The 18,502-nt window shown below is 42.7% G+C and overlaps 1 long non-coding RNA gene across 1 annotated transcript in view; it reads right to left on the bottom strand.

Moving 5' to 3' along the window:
- Positions 1-10,348: 10,348 nt before the first annotated feature.
- Positions 10,349-18,502, bottom strand: part of LOC138920964 (uncharacterized) — a 78,891-nt gene continuing 70,737 nt past the window's right edge. Inside the window, exons 4-5 of the long non-coding RNA XR_011433088.1 lie at positions 13,734-13,834; positions 10,349-10,583 (exon numbers count right to left, since the gene is read on the bottom strand). This is a non-coding gene — a long non-coding RNA (uncharacterized lncRNA). The remainder of the gene's footprint in view (positions 10,584-13,733; positions 13,835-18,502) is intronic.

Raw genomic sequence — 18,502 nt, 5'->3', positions numbered from 1 at the left:
CCCAATGACTATAGCCAGGAGAATGGATTGTGCTAATTGGTTAAAGTTAGGCATGACTGTGGTAGGCAGAATAATGCCCCCCCAAAGATGCCCAGGTCTTAATTCCTGGAATCCATGAACATGTAAGATTACATGGCAAGTGTAAGTAACACGGAATTTTACGTGGAAGTAAAATTACAGATGGAGTTAAGCTTGCTAATGAGTTGATCTTGACATGAGGAGACTATCCTGGTGGGCCCAGTGTAATCACAAGGATCCTTATAAGTGGAAGAGGGAGGCAGAAGGGAGAACCTGAGAGATGGCAGCATGAGCAGATCTCGGCTCTATGCTGCTGGCTTCAGAGATGGAGGAAGAGGGCCGCAGGCCAATGAATGTGGCCTGCCTCCAAAAGCTGCAAAAGGCAAGAAATGGACGCTCCCTTAGAGGCTCGAGAAGAAACACAGCCCTGCCAACACCTTGACTTTAGCCCAGCGAGACCTGTGTTGGACTTCTGATCTCCAGAAACATAAGACAATAACTGTGTATTGTTTTAAGCCACTAAGTTTGTGATAATTTGTTACAGTAGCCATAGGAAACTAAATCAATGACCCACTCCTGAAACGCACGGGCTCCAGGAATAAAGAATGAAAATCCAAATTTTAAGTGACAGATATTTTGAGAGACAGAGTTTTTAGTCCCAAAAGTTTAATTCATAAAATTTGTGTCATAAACAATAGACTGAAAAGAGAATAGATGAAGAATTGGAGCACCTTGCCCCCTTGGAGGCCAGATAAGGATTTCTCAGGCTAGGGAGAGAGAGTTAGAAAGGCAACAAGAGAGTAAGACACCGCTTGTCTCTTAAGGGATCCTTGCATTCGGTTGCCTCTTTCATGCTCAAGCAACAATAGAATTCTATGTATATTTAGGGGAATCTAAGAGTAGATGAGTCTTTTGCTCCACTTTTTACTGGAACCCTGGGAGCCACTGGGGTAGGCTTAGGCAGAGACAGCCTGAGGTAACCCTTCAATTTTTCTCCAGCACCGATGGCCTATGGTCGTGATGATGAGGATGGCGAGTGTGTGGACCAGCACCAGAGACCACAGATATGGACATCTTAGTCCATGCTAGGAAGATAAATGCTGATAAACAAAACCAGAAGGGAAATAGTACTCCTCAGCCGTGACCTGGGTGGACCCATAATGAAGGACTAGATGCCACTACCACATCAACCTTATGGCAATATCATAAGCCCCCCAGAACTTAGAATCATCTCTGTAGAAGTGGAGAGTGAAGAAAAATTGTAAAATGGCTGAGTTGAAACCTGAAATGACTGAAAACATCTAGACTTGAGTACACTGTCTCTTGACATCAGGGAGAACGGGGACTCAAGAGACACAAAATTCACTTATAGAATAATAAAGTTGCCTTTTATTACACATGTGAATTTTGTCATCTACAAAATTCTGTACCCTACATATTCATAATATGAGAATATGGGAACAACTGAAATATCCATAGTTGCATAGATGATTAGCATTGTTATGTGCTCTTGTTGAATAGACTCCTTTATCATTATAAAAAGATACTCTATTTCTGGTAATATTCTTTGCTCTGAAATCTACTTTGTAGGATATTAATGTAGACACTCCAGCTTTCTTTTGATGAATGTTAGCATGATATACCATTCAACATTCCTTTACTTAATAAAATACTATCTAGGGGGCCGGCCCCGTGGCCGAGTGGTTAAGTTTGCACACTCCACTTTGGCAGCCCAGGGTTTCTCCGGTTCGGATCCTGGGCACGGACATGGCACTTCTCACCAAGCCATGCTGAGGCGGCATCCCACATGCCACAACTAGAAGGACCCACAACTAAAAGAAATATGCAACTATGTACCAGGGGACTTTGGGAAGAAAAAGGAAAAAGAAAATCTTTAAAAAAAAAACTATCTAGAGGCCAGCCTGGTGGCACAGTGGTTAAGTTCACACGTTCTGCTTCAGTGGCCTGGGGTTCACCGGCTCAGATCCTGGGTGTGGACCTACACACCACTTGTCAAGCCAAGCTGTGGCAGGCATCCCACATGTCAAGTAGAGTAAGATGGGCATGGATGTCAGTTCTGGGCCAGTCTTCCTCAGGAAAAAAAAAAAAAGAGAGAGGAGGATTAGCAGCAGATGTTAGCTCAGGGCTAGTCTTCCTAAAACAAACCAAAAAAAAAACTATTTTAAAATAATTTAAAATTTGTGGAGGAGTTGCAAGAATAATAAAAAGAACTCGCCCATATCCTGCCCCCAGCCTCAGGTGGCGTCCTCCCATGACTAGCATGCAGCAGAACTCTCAAGGGCCCTCCAAATCTCTAGAGCCCTCTCACTAGGCAGCTCTATCTTCTACGCTACTCTACCCTGCACATCCTTGCTACCTGGGCCTCCCCAAAGGCTTGATTCTGTCTCCTCAACTCAGGCTGTGTCCAACTCTATGCTATGGCCTGGAAATTCTCTCCAGGTACTAAGGTGGGCAATTTCAGGGCTCATCATTTTCATTTGCTTTCTCCCAGAGATCACTGCCATGCGCTGGCACTTGTCCAATGTCTGAAAACTCGTGTGTTTGGTTTTTTCCATATATTTTCTCCCTACGTTTTTAATTGTTTAAGGTAGAATGTTAGCTCTGAACTCTGGTTCCTGTTCCTCCATCACAGCCATAAGCAAAAGTCTGGTGATGTTTTTGAGTTAATCGTTACATCTCACATGTATATAATGTATTCTTTTCTATAAATGAACTATTTCATAATATGAAAAGCTGTGGCCACCAATCCATAAGGGTTCATTGAAGTCAAGTAGGAAAATAACGAAAAGGACAAAATGAAAATCAGTCTGGTCTACCTTCAGAGAAAATTATTATTAATATTTTGATGCACCAAATTGTTCCAATCTTTTCTCCAAGCTTATTTATTTTTTTAACTTAGAATTATTTTGCACAATGCTGTTTTATAACCATTTTTCATTGTGGTAAAATATACGTAACATAAAATGTACTATTTTAATAATTTTTAAGTATAAAATTAAGCAGCATTAGTTCCATTCACAATGTTGCGCAACTATCGCTATTTCCAGAACTTTTTCATCGTCTCAAACAGAAAATGTGTAACCACAAAACACTATCTCCCCATCACCCCATTACCCCAGACCCGGTTAACATCTGGTCCACTTTCTGTCTCTGTGAATTTGCCATTTTAGTTACCTCATATAAGTGGAATATTACAATATTTGTCTTCTGTATGACTTTTCACTAAGCATAATGTTTTGAAGTTTAATCGTGTTGCAGCATGTGTCAGAATTCAGTTCCTCTTTAAGGAGGAAAACTACTCTCCGTTGTACGGATATACCCAATTTTGTTTCTGTATTCATCAGTTCACGGACACTTGGGTTGCTTCCACCTTTTGGCTATTGTGAATAATGCTGGTTTACAGCTATCTGTTTGAGTACCTGCTTTCAATTATTTTGGGTATATACTTAGGAATAGATTTGATGGATCAAATGGTAATTCTATGTTTAACTTTTTTTTTTTAAAGATTTTATTTTTTCCTTTTTCTCCCCAAAGCCCTCCCTGGTACATAGTTGTATATTCTTTGTTGTGGGTCCTTCTAGTTGTGGTATGTGGGACGCTGCCTCAGCGTGGTTTGATGAGCAGTGCCATGTCCGCGCCCAGGATTCGAACCAACGAAACACTGGGCCGCCTGCTGCGGAGCGCGTGAACTTAACCACTCAGCCACGGGGCCAGCCCCTCTATGTTTAACTTTTTGAGGAAACTATTTTCCACAGTGGCTGCACCATTTTACATTCCCACCAGCAATGTATAAGAGTTCCAATTTCTCCACATCCTCACTTATTTTCCATATTTTGGATAATAGCCATCCTAATGGTTATGAAGTGGTATCTCATTGTGGTTTTGATAGGCATTTCCCTAATGGCTAACAATGTTTAGCATCTTTTTATGTACTAATTGACCATTTGTATATTTCTTCAGAGAAATATCTATTCAAGACTTTTGCCCATTTTTGAGCTATTTGTTTATTTGCTTGTTGTTGAGTTGTAGGAGTTCTTTATATAGTCTGGATATTAATCCCTTATCAGGTATATGATTTGCAAGTATTTTCTCCCATTCTTTTGATTGTCTTTTCACTCTCTTGATACCGTCCCTTAATGCACAAAAGTTTTTAATTTTGATGAACTCCAATTTATCTATTTTGTTATTGTTGTTGCCTGTGCCTTTGGTGTAGTATCCAAGAAATCATTGCCAAATCCAATGTCATGAAGATTTTCCCCTACGTTTTCTTCTTAGTTTATAGTTTTAGCTCTTACACTTCAGTCTTTGATTCATTTTGAGTTAATTTTTACATATGGTATAAGGTAGAGTACAACTTCATTATTTTGTATGTGGATAGCCAGCTTCCCAGCACTATTTATTGAAAAGACTCTCCTTTCCCCATTTAATGGTCTTGGTACTTCTGTTGAAAATCAATTAACCAAAGATGTGAGAGCTTATTTCTGGACTCTCTATTCCACTTATCTATATATCTGTCTTATGCCAGTACCACATTGTTTTGATTACTGTAGCTTTGGAGTAAGTTTTGAAATCAGGAAGTGCAAGTCCTCCAACTTTGTTCTTCTTTTTCAAGATTGTTTTGGCTACTTGGAGTCCTCTGAGATTTCAAATGAATATTAAGATGGACTTTTCTATTTCTGCAAAAAACATCATTGTTTGATAGGGATTGTACTGAATGCGTAGATTGCTTTGGGTGGTATCATCACCTTAACAATATTGTCTTCCAATCCATGAAAGCTGGATGTCTTTCTATTTATTTGTGTCTATTAAATTTCTTTCAGCAATGTTTTGTAGTTTTCAGTGTACAAATCTTTCATTGCCTTGGTTAAATTTATTCCTAAGTATTTTATTCTTTTTGATACTATTGTAAATGGAATTGTTTCCTTAACTTCCTTTTCAGATTGTTCATTGCTAGTATATAGAAATGCAACTGCTTTTATGTTGAATTAGTATCTTGCAACTTTGCTGAATTTGTTATCAGCTCTAATAGAGGTTTTTGGGTGGAATCTTTAGGGCTTCCTACACATAAGATCATGTCATCTGCAATCAAAAATAATTTTACTTATTGCTTTCCAATTTGAATACTTTTTTCTTTTTTTTTTTTGCCTAATTGCTCTGGCTGTAACTTCCAGTACCACGTTAAATAAAAGCGGTGAAAGCGGGCACCCTTGTCTTGTTCCCTATGTTAAGGGAAAAGCTTTCAGTCTTTCACCATTAAGTATGATGTTAACTTTGGATTTTTCATATATAGCCTTTATTAGGTTGAGGAAATTCCCCTTTATTCCTAGTTGACTGAGTGTTTTTATCATGAAAAGGTGTTGAATTTTGTCAAATACTGTTTATCCATCAATAGAGATGATTGTGTGGGCATTTTCCCTTCATTCTGTTACGTGTTGTATAACATTGACTTTCATATGTTGAACCATCCTTGAATTCTAGGGCTAAATTGCATTTGGTCATGGTGTATAATTCTTTAAATATGCTGCTGAATTCAGTTTGCTAGAATTTCACAATGCTGTTTTAAAACTTGCCTTTTTATTTATCAGTATATCATTTTCCCACATCATTAAATACTCTATTACTTTGTCTTTTTCAAATCATTTTTAGCTACAAAATCCTGTCTTTTTTCCTAATAAAATCTTATGCAGACTCACAATATTTAAAGCACAGAACTATGGAGCTCATCTGAGTAAAGTAGGTTTATGGGGCCCAGAGCCCTGTGTATGTGTTCTCCAGTTCTTCTACCTCTGTCCCCTCTCCCATCAGTTACCATCTAAAGGGACCCCAAAGAAAGCAATTTGAAAGCCTTCATTATGACTTTTCATCACTGCATAGTATTCTGTCATATGAAGATTCCATAATTTCATGAACCAATCTATTATTTTTACACATATGTATTTCTGCCAATTTGTCAAGATTGTAAAAAAAAAGTAAAACTATTTGTAGCTAAGTCATTGGCCACATCCATAATTATTTATCTTTAAGGTAAATTCCACCGGAAAAGAAATATTGGGACAAATGTCAAAAGTTTTCAAGATTTTTAAGGATGTTGATATTTATTCTCATATTGCCCAGGAACAACGTGACAATTTATCCTCCACATAGCAGTGTTAAATTTGCGTATATAAAATAATATCTCTAAAGGTTCATCTGACAATATGTGTCTTGAAACTTAGTATTGTTTTCTGGCCTTTAATTGATACACAGAGCAGGAATTGAGGTAACTAGGACCTGAAATTAATAAGTTCCAACATCCATCACCAGGTCAAAGTGTTTCTTAATCTAGGGATCAATGAACGGCTGAAATTTTATGCAAAGTTTGGAATATGTGAATGCTTGCTTTTGTTTATGGAGAGGGTCTGCAGTTTTCCTCCAATCCAAGGACTGCAGTCTCCCTTCCAGCTTTTCTTTTTAAATAGCAACAACAACAAGTTAAACTAGAGACCACCAGAAAAATGTCTCACTGTCAGCCAGGATTGCTTTGTCTCTGCCTTCTCCATAGAGGACTTTTAGAACAACTTGGATTATATGTTATAAAACACACTGCGGGCCCCGGGACCAAAACATCAGTAGCCATCAAATCTTAGTGTTTGTATACTCTCCAGGAATGTGTTGCATAAAATCATATAATGGGAAGAGATGGAGAAAATCTGAGAGATTGTCTAGTCCAAACCCCTCATTTTACACAGGAAGGTAAGAAGGCCCAGGTGTGAAGCAGCTGCTCAGGATTATGCAACTGACAGCTGAGGGAACATAGACACAGATCTTGGAGATCCAAATGCTTATGGAAGACTGCCTTCTGGCCATCTGGCTACTGAACTCTCAGGTTTACCTTGATTTCATTATTTATCAGTGAAAACCCTTAAAGTATTTAAATTACTTTTCCTGCCTAAATCCAGGGAAAATGAATCTTTTCTGCTAATAGAGGATCTTGCAGGGTCGAGGGGGTCATTACGCTAAACACTCATTCTGATGTCCTATAGGAGTGTCCGCATCTTGCCTGCTTCCTCTCAGGAGGGGTCCTTGGAGACCAACCTGAGATCTTGCATAGACACCCCAGTCTCTGACAGTCAGCACAGCCAGCTTCCCAAGTCCCATCCCAGCCTTCCCCAGTCTGTTCTGACATTTGCTTCAGAACTTGCTCCACATTGTCTGTGGTCTGCGAGCACTGGAATACTGTAGACCTCAGAGTATTTCCTGGTTCACAGCCTGATGAAAATTTAACTTTTTTCCCTTTTGTGTTACAACAGTCTTTTTTTTTTTAATTTGCCATTTAACCTTTTTTTTTAAAGGTTGTCACCTTAGCTGACATTTGTTGCCAATCATCTTCTTTTTTTCCTTCTTCTTCTTCTCTCCGAAGCCCCCCAGTCCATAGTTGTATACTATAGTTGTAGGTCCTTCTGGTTGTGCTATGTGGGAAGCCACCTCAGCATGGCTTGATGAGCAGTGCTATGTCCTCGCCCAGGATCCGAACCTGTGAACCCTCGGCCGTCGAAGGGGAGGGTGCCCGAACTTAACCACTCGGCTGCAGGGCCGGTGCCTACAGCAGACTTTTGTTGCTCTTAGTTTCTCACACAGGGGAAAAAACCCAAGAGGCTGTCTGCTGCCTCTTCCTCAAACTCTGCAGCGGAACTGCCAACCTCCTGGGCTTTGAGGGATCCTTAGAGTTTTGACCCTAGGATGCTTCACGGAAGTTGTAAAAGCAAATTTATCGGGGGGAAAAGTGCATGCATATATGTACGTACGTATGTATAGAGAGAGAAAAAAGAGACAGAGGGAGGGAATATTTTCAGCCTCCCAGAACGCTTCCTCTTGCCGCTTCCCAAAGTTCTTGTCCAGGAGTTACTACTCGGAGCTCTGTCCCCAGAGATTAGTTCTGCCTGTTCTAAGCGTATTTGAATGGAACCACACAGTGTGTGCTCTTCCGCGTCTGGCTTCTTTTGTTTCAGTATTACGTCTATCAGCTTCATCCATGGAGTCTACAATCTACCACTTTCCCCCAGGAGTCAAAATTGCAAAAACTCCAAGTAATTAAAAGTGCGATGTTTGGAGATCTAGATAATCGATATTTATATTTATGTCATTTGGTCCTAAATAGGCACCATTGCTTTAAGGATGTGAGCAGAAAACTCGCAAACATAGAAATACAACTAATTAGCAGGCATATAAGAAAATGTTCAATCTCACTCATCTGGAAATACAAGTTAAAAGAAAATACCATGTTTATCTTTCAGATAATTAAAATTATTTTTTAAGTGATAGTATTCGATGCTAGCAAGAGTTCAATAAAATGGCAATACTCCCTCTGAGACTATAAATTAGTACCACTCATAGGGAATAAAATTCAAGAGCCTCTTAAAATCCTCGTTTCTCTTTAATGTTTCCCTATAGCAACTCTAACATAAGGAAATAATCTTAAATGTGAAAAAGGGCTTTTGAACGAAAATGCTCATCCAGCATCATAAATAATACGAAAAGGAAGAAACAATCAAATACGCAGCACTTGAGGAAAGGTTATCAAAATTGTGACAGCTTCGCTTCATAGAATATGGTATTGTCTTAAAGGACTGGCAGTCAGCACATCCAGTTAGCTGCAGGACAAAGATAGAGAAGGTGGGAGGTTAGTGACTCTCCTTTATAGCTTGCTTGGACAGGTTTAGCTGTTTTGTTTTACATACAACACTACAAAGCTGAAAGCTCTTAAATCCAGGGACTTATCAAACAATGGATTGATTAAATTATTTTTAATTAATTAAGAAATGAAAGGCATGGGGCTGGCCCGGTGGCACAGCAGCTGAGTGCGCACGTTCCGCTTCGGTGGCCTAGGGTTTGCTGGTTCGAATCCCGGTGTGGACATGGCACTGCTTGGCACGCAGTGCTGTGGTAGGCATCCCACATATAAAGTATAGGAAGATGGGCATGGATGTTAGCTCAGGGCCAGTCTTCCTCAGCAAAAAGAGGATTGGCAGCAGTTAGCTCAGGGCTAATCTTCCTCAAAAAAAAGAAAAAGAAATGAAAGGCATGTGTTGTGGTCAGAGAATACACTGTAAATTTATCACAGTTTCTAGCACATTTCCTGGCGAATCAGTAGGTGATCATGATTATTATCATAGCAATGACTGAAATTTTTTGAGTGTTGCCTATACGCCAGGGGCTTTACTAAGTGCTTTATACCATCTCATTTTATTCTCATTTTACACATTTTGCAAGGCCTGCGCATACACGGTGTTGCAATTTGTTTTTCTCCTGCGCATTATGTGTGCCCGGCGGGTTCGATGCCCTGCGGGATGGTGGCTTCTGAATTACAGTCCGAGGATCCCAGCAGCCAGGTCCCGGTTTTTAACGTGCTTCTGCGAATTAGAGTGAAGGACTGCGCGGGTGAAAAGGGGGAGCTGGGTTTGCAGAGTCAACGCCCGGCTCACCCACCCTGGGCAGGATCCCAGGCCCCGAGGAAAGAGGCGTGTGAGGCCCTCACCGAGGCTCAGGGCGTCGGTGCTGCTCTCTCAGCCTCCCCCTGGAGGCGGCCGGGCGCCCGCACAGCGCCCACTGCAGGTGCAGGCGGAGTCCCCAAGCTCAGGGGCCGGGGAGGCGCCACCGGGAGGCAGGTCTACCTGCTGGCTGCAGTCAGCTCAGGAAAAGAGCGATCCCTGGGAAGCCAAGGCTTCCACTGGATTGGCCTTTTACAAGGGCTTTTTCCCCGCCCGGAACTGCGGCTTAGAGACCTATAGATGCGCCCCAGGTCTGCACCCTTCCGAGCCAAACCGGGACAAAGGAGAATTCTGTCTTCTCAGTTATCCTTCTTCGGAAAAACCCTGGCCGGGCTTTCTGCTCTGCTCTCCAGGGTGTGGTGTGGGAGATCGCTCAACCGAGTCCGCCGCTGCACGGCCCGGCTCAGCAACCCTGGGGAGAAACCGGGAATCGGAGCCCTTTCTCTTTCATTCCTTCTCGTTTCTTTCACTTTTTTAAATTTGAATTTTATTTTTATTAAAAAAATGACATAGTTTAAAAACTGAAGACGGCTGGCATTTGAAAGAAAAGCCAGAGTCGGGCTGCGTTCCTCTGCACTGCTAATTCCCCTTCTTTGAAGTCGTTTTTTCTGCTGTTTACTCTGTATTTCTAAAATACAAGCCTACCTGGCTGTTTCTTGATTTTTCCGTTTTAGACATTGACTTTCCCCTCCCTAGTACGGAGGATGAAGGTCTCCAGGTCTTACTCTGCTCTCCCTTCCACACACTTCCCCCCCTCCCGCTCACAATTTATTAAATCAACGTTTAGGGTTTCATTATTAGGACCTTCAATTTTATTCACAGCTGAGGCAAAGCCGTGCTCTCTTCGTTCACTTTGTTCTTGTGGGTTTCTGCCCTTTTTCACTTGTTGGCTCCATTTTAGCAGATTGGGGGGAGTAGCCGATCTTCTGGGGTTCCCCAGAAGTCGCCTCTTCAGTCTCCAGTCGGCCCTCTCTCCTCCAGAGCCAGGAATTGTGCCCATTCTTCAGAGTTTGCGAGCTGATAAAAGAAAAACTTAAGTCATTTCCTTTCCCAAGGGTACTTGCATAATTTTATTAGGAAATGCTGGATGACAAAAAACATTCAGGCTCCAAGAGAGAAGTTTGTAAAGCAGAATTTCGGGCTGCCAAGAGAGAAGTCTGGGGACCTGGACACTGGGGTGGCGTCCCTCACGTTCTATCTGTTCTGCGGATGTTTGAGGCCAGCAGGGGAATCCTCAAGCCACGAAGGGGTTAAGAGGCGGCCAGCAGAAGGCACCGGAGGGGGGTCAGGGGAGAAGACGAATGATCCCAGGCCTCTGAAGGAGGGCTAGTTCCTTCCATGACTTGCTAAATATAACTGTTAAGTAATCTGCAGTCCCGTGGGGTCATTCTCCTAGGAGGAGCTAGGCAGGGCAATAAGTGCTTGTTTGCAGTTCCAGGTCAAAGGTATCCTGGAGAAAGCACCACTGGCACATTCTTTTCCTGCAAGTCAGTTCCATGAGTTCAGTGTCATCATTGTTTTCGGGTTTCACACTGAGCAGTCTGAGTCGCAGGCCTGCCCTTGCCCGCCGGAGGATAAAGATCCGGCTGTCCTTGGGTAACATCGAAGGAGGGCCTGCATTCCGCTCAGTTCTTTATCTGAGGAACATTCCTGACTAAAGCAGGATAGATCCCAGAGGAGCGCTGATGGACAGGGGTCTTTGCTGACAGCACGCAGGGCTGGCCCCAGGCTCACGGCCCCACCAGGACTCGCTTCCCGGGGTGGGACTCCAGGACAAGGCTGTGCCCCTTGAAGGGGCATTCTGAGGACCCGGGCTGGGGTTGCGCTGCTGCTGGAACCCTCTGGTGTCCCGTGTCCTGTTTGTTTACAGGGCAGCCAGAGGCCTGGGTCGCTTGTGCAATTCAGTGAAGGAGCGGAACATGGACTCTGTCAACTGGAAACTTGTGTTCGCTGCTGAAAAATAACAACAGAAAGAAAATCCCTTGTGGACAGGGCAAAGAGAAAGGGAGAGCTGGGTCCAGGGACCGGTTATATTTCACAGGAAAGAAAAATCCCTTACCTACCTTTGGAGGGAGAGGTTTTTGTACCCTCAGGAGAGGTCTTAATAAAATCATATTCCCTTTGATGCAGGCACACTGGATCCGTTTATGAGAAAAGCAGACGTTTTTCCTGACCACGTGTGCTGTGGGAGAGGATTGCTTACACACACACCCACACACACACACACACTTGCGAGGAGGGCACTGGGCACCTTGCAAACACAGCGTGTGTGGCACTGACCTGGGCTATGATGCTTTACTCTTGGCACTGCGTTCATTTGCTTCCCCAAAGTTTTTTAGGCGCTTTCCTGAGGCCTCAAATCACCAGACACTGCTGAGTGTTCGGAAAGACCTGTCGCACTCTGTTTCCACATGAGTGGCCTTCCCAGAGAGGGGCCAGTGAATGTCCTTGAGGAGGGGGCGGCCACCCTAGAGGTTTCTTCTTTGACCGTCGCCTCCTCTCAGTCCCCCCCTCCCGCCCCAGGAGCGACATGAGGGCAGTGAGCTTTGCAGGAAGGTTGTGCTGATGAAGCAAATGGAGTCACAGAGCTCCTCAGCTCCCAACAGCAGAGCTTCTCAGACTCCAGCGTGCACACGAATTGCCTGAACATCTTGTTAAAAATGCAGACGCTGATACCAGTGGCCTGGGGTGGGGCCTGAAGCCGGTATTTCTAACCAGCTTCCAGGGTATGCCAGCACTCTGGTCCAGACAACACTCTTGAGTAGCAAGGCCCTGGGGGACCTTGTCATAGAAACACAGAGCCACCCAGGGCACACCTGAAGACTTTGTCCTCACCGCCCTAGGTTTCTAAGGCTCCTCGTGCTCTCCACAGACTTGGCTCTCCCAGCTGCCCAGGTCCTCCTGGTCTACGTCTCTGTCCTCATACTGCTCAAGGGCTGGGTGACACCATGCACACTGCCTTCCTCTAGCTTCCCACTGAAAGCTTATTGAATCTGTAATAATAATATTAGCCACCTGCTCAACTCTGCAGCAGGCGCTATGCTAATTAGGTACTCCATGTCCATTAATCATTGCAAATGAGATGTATGACCCTGATACCCCTGTTCTAGGAGAGGACACCCAGCCTCTGAGAAGTCAAATGACTTGCCAAAGGTCGCACAGCCAAAGGATAATGGAACTGGAGATCCTCATTACTGCACTGTGCTGCTGCCCCATTAGTGACACGATAGCAAATGCCAGGAGGGATCCGAAGAGTGGGACATCTTTGTGGACTCAGGGAGCAGCTCTGGGACCTGTACCTAGTTCCCCTGTAGGTAGGACTCCACTCTCACCAAATTGGAACCCCTGCATCTGGGTCACTGGAGCTGGGGCCACCCCAAAGCGCTGCCGTGTGGGTTGGAAAATGAGCAGAGCAGGGTTATCGCACATCCATGCTGCAGGGAGAAGACAAAGGGGTGATAATCTTTAGAGTGTGAGGCTCTGGGAAAGAAGCCATAAATGGAAAGGGGGCTTATCTCAGAACATGGCCAGTTAAACTTTGTGTCCACTTTCAGCTCTTAGACCTGCTCAGACCTGGCATTCCTTTTTCCTTTTTTTTTGGCCAGAAGACTAAATAAGAGAATCAGGGAAACATCTATTTGCTCTGGAATCCTTTACACTCATCTGTCTACTGCAGTGATCGAAAAGGGGTACATAGGTCCCCTATCTCCAAACACAGCAAAGGTCTGGTGGGCCCTTGTTATCTTGCATGCACACACACACACGTACACACTCACATATGCACACACATGCATATGTACACACACGCATGATTTGTGAAGCAAATAAAAGGGTCAAGGGTGGGAGGGGGGATAAGTACACATTTGTAAAAACAATCTTTTAAAAAGAATTTTAGGGGGCCGGCCCTGTGGCCTAGTGGTTAAGTTTAGCACACTATGCTTCAGCAACCCAGGTTTGCGGGTTTGGATCCCACGCGTGGACCTACACCACTCATCAGCCATGCTGTGGCAGCAACCCACATACAAAACAGAGATGATTGGCACAGATGTTAGCTCACCAAAAAAAAAAGAAAGAAAGAAAAAGAACTTTAGGAGAATCTATCTTCCTATGTCTGCTTCCTTATCATTAATGTGACTCTGGAGCTGCCTCTGACTTTATTAAACTTACCATGGAAAATTATCAAGTGTGCTCATCTTTTTTCTGCATTCTTGTTTCTGTAGAGCTCAGTCTGGGTGCTCCTCAGGGCACCCGGGGAAACCAGTCACCTCCTGGAAATAAACCATCCCATATCCTTAATCTTCAAATGCTTCTTTCATCACCTCCCTGTAATCAAAATCCGACTTTATCTGCAGGACGACACTTTCCTCCTCTCCTTGCACAGCATTCCACACACATACCTCCCACCCCACCTTCCCCATTCCAAATTGACACACTGTTAGGGGCCTCTCTTTATTCCTTGTTTCCCAGTTCCTTTTCCTGACGATTTTTTCCAACATCAGCTCTCAGTAACCTCTCTGGAAGTCTGCACCATTCTGTTTACACACATTTCCCAGTCCTTCTTCCTGCCTACCACTCTCCAGAATATTCTTCACATGTCCTGGTCTCTTGCTCCTCCTCATTCTAGAAACATTCATAGATGTTATTTTCTTAATTGTAAGTTCCTCAGCTTCTATAGGTCTCGAGACCTTTATCTCCACTGATTTTATGTCATCAAGACACAAGCAGTGGGTCCAGCCCTGTGGCCGAGTGGTTAAGTTTGCACGCTCCACTTTGGCAGCCCAGGGTTTCACTGGTTCAGATCCTGGGCACGGACACGGCACCACTCATCAAGCCATGCCAAGGCAGCATCCCACATGCCACAACTAGAAGGACCCACAATTGAAAAAATATATATATACAACTATGCACCGGGAGGCTTTGGGGAGAAAAAGGCAAAATAAAATCTTAAAAAAAAAAAAAAGGACACAAGCAGAGCCCCATAAAGAACCGCTCTAGACCCACGCTATAGAGCCCTGAAATTCTGCTTTCAGCTCTGCTCAATCTCATCTTCCCTGGGTCCTACCGAACCAATGATCCGTTACTTCCCTTCTCACTGTTTTCTGAGTGTCTCCCTGGATTTACTTGCATCCTTACCCAGGCTAGAGACTTCCCACTTTCCAGCCATGCCATCCTGTGGGTGGGCCGATCGTGCCCTTGACTGTTTCTATGGGGTTCTCCCTCTAGCATTCTTGTTCTTTCATCCTTTTGTGTTCCTCTTTCACAAACTTCATGAGGTCCCTACTCTGGGTAACCTGCACCTGCCACCTTCTCTCCTTGGCTGGGAGGCCACCAACCAAGGATCCTGGTTGCTGGTTTTACATCTAGTTCTTATTATTCAACCTCAAAGAAGACTTCAGTGGACCTTGGCAGTTCTTTAGTCCCTTCTGACCCTTCTCACATCCCCCACAGAGACTGTCATAGCCTTTACTTCACTCCTTCAGTTCCCAGTCCATGTCTGTCCCCTGCTCCTCAGATATCCTTCTTGACTGAAAATACTATGGTTGTCTGAAGTAAGGAATTTCCTCATTTTATTTCCATTCCCTGTCAGCTTTCTCCTAATTATTTATTACTTCAGCTTGGCACACTGTAACAACCTCCTAACTGCACGACCCCATTCTCTCCTCCATTCCACTCCACTGTTGGATTTATTTTTCCAGAGACCACATTCCTCTCTTATTTAAAAATCTTCAGGTCTCCCCATTGCTGCTGAATGATTTGACCTGCCAGGCATGGCTGCCTTCCACACATACCCCATTTTGTCTGCTGCTAAACCTTTGCTCATGTTATTTTCTCTGTCTTGAGGGCCTTCTCTCCCTCGTTGCCACATGATCAAATCTTATCTTAGCTTCGAGGCAAGCTCAAAAGCTGTCCTTAAACCCTCCTACTGTAAGTGACTTCGTCCACCTTTGCTTTCTTACAGCTCTTGGATCCTCTGGCAGCATTCGCAGTTTTCCACCCTGCGTTATAGGTGACACACAAAACTGTAAGTTCTTTAAGGGAGAGGGCCCTGTTCCATACATCTCTATATGCCCCCTAGCAACAGCACAACAGATGACATACCATGCTGGACCATTCAGGATGGTTTTATCACAAATGACAGGAACATAGCTAACATAGGCAAAAAAGAGAATTTATTAGATAAACACACAGCAGTGGGAAGTACGGTAGAACAGCTGGGTCTCAGGGACAAATGGAACTAGCGAGTGGAATTCAACAGGACACGTGCTCTCTGTCTCTGCTTCTCTCTACGTGTTGGATTCATTCTCCTGCTGCGGTCAAGATTCCTCCACATGGCACTGAGAACTCCCAAGACATACATACCAGGTTTCCACCTCCAAAGAGGGCTTGGATTCAAGTTTGGGTGTGAAAAAAAATCTTAGGGAAGTACACTGATTGGTCCAGGCTGGATCAGGTGTCTGCCCCTGGACTGATCAGCTGTGGCCAGGGGACTGATGACTTCATCTATTAGGAGCTCACTCCTGAGTTCTGAAGCCGCTTTTAGGAAAGAGTAATCTTCATGAACCAAGCAGGCACCCCAAGCATTATGACACATCTATATCCAATAAGTTTATAACAAATATGTGTTTGTTTGTTTCTGCCTTTATTATTTATTTATTTTTATTGTGGTAACATTGGTTTATAATATTATACAAGTTTCAGTTGTACATCATTATATTTCAGTTCCTATGTAGATTAAATCATGTTCACCGCCCAGAGACTAACTACAAGCCATCACCTCACACGTGTGTCTAACCACCCCTTTCACCTACCTCTCTCCTCCCTACCCCTCTGGTAACCACCAATCTAATCTCTGTCTCTATCTGATTGTTTGTTGTTGTTTTTATCTTCTACTTATGAGTGAGATCATACGGTATTTGACTTTCTCCCTTTGACCTATTTCACTTAGCATAATACTCTCAAGGTCCATCCATGTTGTCGCAAGTGGCCGGATTTCGTTGTTTTTTATGGCTGAGTAGTATCCCATTATGTATATATACCATATCTTCTTTATCTATTCGTCCCTTGATGGGCACCTAGGTTGCTTCCAGGTCTTGGCTATTGTGAATAATGCTGCAATGAACATATGGGTTGCATATATCTTTATGCATTCATGTTTTTGTGTTCTTTGGGTAAGTACCCAGCAGTGGAATAGCTGGACCATATGTAGTTCTATTCTTAATTTTTTGAGGAATCTCCATACTGTTTTCCATTGTGGCTGCACCAGTTTGCACTCCCACCAGCAGTGTATGAGAGCTCCCTTTTCTCCACATCCTCTCCAACACTTGTCTCCTGTCTTGTTAATTATAGCCATTCTGACGGGAATGAGGTGATATCTCATTGTAGTTTTGATTTGCATTTCCTTGATAGTTAATGATGTTGAACATCCTTTCATGTGTCTATTGCCCATCTGTATATCTTCTTCGGGAAATGTCTGTTCAGATCTTTTGCTCATTTTTTAATTGGGTTGTTAGTTTTTCTGTCATTGAGATGTATGTTGTTAATATTTATATCAACTCATATGAATTATGTAGTATTGCCATAAGAAGTCACTCACTGCTTAGGGTGGTTCTTTGTCATTTTAATCACATAACATACTCTTACCTATTCATTAAAGTAGCACTTTTAATAGCTACACTTGGTCAATCTAATTCCAATTAGAATACATACTTGAAGGTAATAAAATTGATTTTTTCTTAAAGGATCTTTAAAATAAAACTTTCTTCTAATCTAGATAGGCCTTACCTCCAACTAAAATGGGGTTGATGAAGTTTCCATGTACATATATCTGGCCTCCAACAAAAAAATGGCATCAAGCCCAATTATAGCTTTTTGTTGTTATACAAATTTCTCTGTATTTTGACCAATTTTCTGTCTTCCACTTCCACCAACATTCTATACCTTGAATGCCAGAATTTGTGGATTTGCTATATTTGCCATCTTTGTTTCTTTTGCCCACATTGGTCATTATTTGTTATAAAAAATTATGAACATATTCCTTAAGACTGGCTTTTCTAGCATGGTCCCCTACGGCCAGGGCTGTGTGACTCAGATTGGAAAGTATGTCAAGGATGAGTTAGTTTCGCTACTTTGAGCTTTTTCACACTTTGAGATTTTTAATATCCAGAGTAGTCATTTGACCCCTTTTATCAATGTCACCTCCACTGAAAGTCAATAATAACAGAATTCCAAGAACCTCTCATCCTTGAGTCTTTGAGAGTTGAGGGGATGGCAAGAAAAATCTTTTGTTTCAACTGAACACTTATGGTTAAGGGAAGAAAAGAGCAAAGATGTAAGGATAGGAGAAAGTGAACTTTAGCACTTGACATACTCGCCAAACATCTATATGAAAAGGAGATTAATTTATCCAGATGACACATAGGTCAAACATCTAGACAAGGCACTGAATATTTTTTCCATAGATTTAGGTTGCCAGATTTAGCAAACAAAAATATAAGATTCCTGGTTAAATTTGAATCTGAGATAAACAGTGAAGATTTTTTTTAGTATAAGTATGTCCCATGCAATACTTATGACATAGTTATACTAAAAAGCTATTTCTAGTTTACCTGAAATTCAAATTTAACCAGGCATCCTGTGTTTTATATGGTAATTCTATTTAGATTAGATATTTTGGCCTTGCATAAAAACAGTCCGAATTTTACTTTTAAGCCAATAAAGACTTTCTTAAAGATATATATCCATAGAAATGAAGCCCTTCCCATGGTTTATCTACCTTTCCACCATCTTTGAAATGGAAATTTAGACTGCTTGTCTCGATTCCAAACTTTCTTCCCTACGTCCCACACCCTTAGCATGCAGCACTAAAGCATGTAGTTTAATCAGTAGATAAATTGAGTTAATGCTCCATTCTGTTAGTATGCCTAGTATTAATTTGA

The sequence above is a fragment of the Equus caballus genome, chromosome 27, assembly GCF_041296265.1.
Source record: "Equus caballus isolate H_3958 breed thoroughbred chromosome 27, TB-T2T, whole genome shotgun sequence".
Lineage (NCBI taxonomy): Eukaryota > Metazoa > Chordata > Mammalia > Perissodactyla > Equidae > Equus > Equus caballus.
Note: the sequence above shows the minus strand (reverse complement) of the source record. Positions and strands in the feature narration are given on the sequence as shown.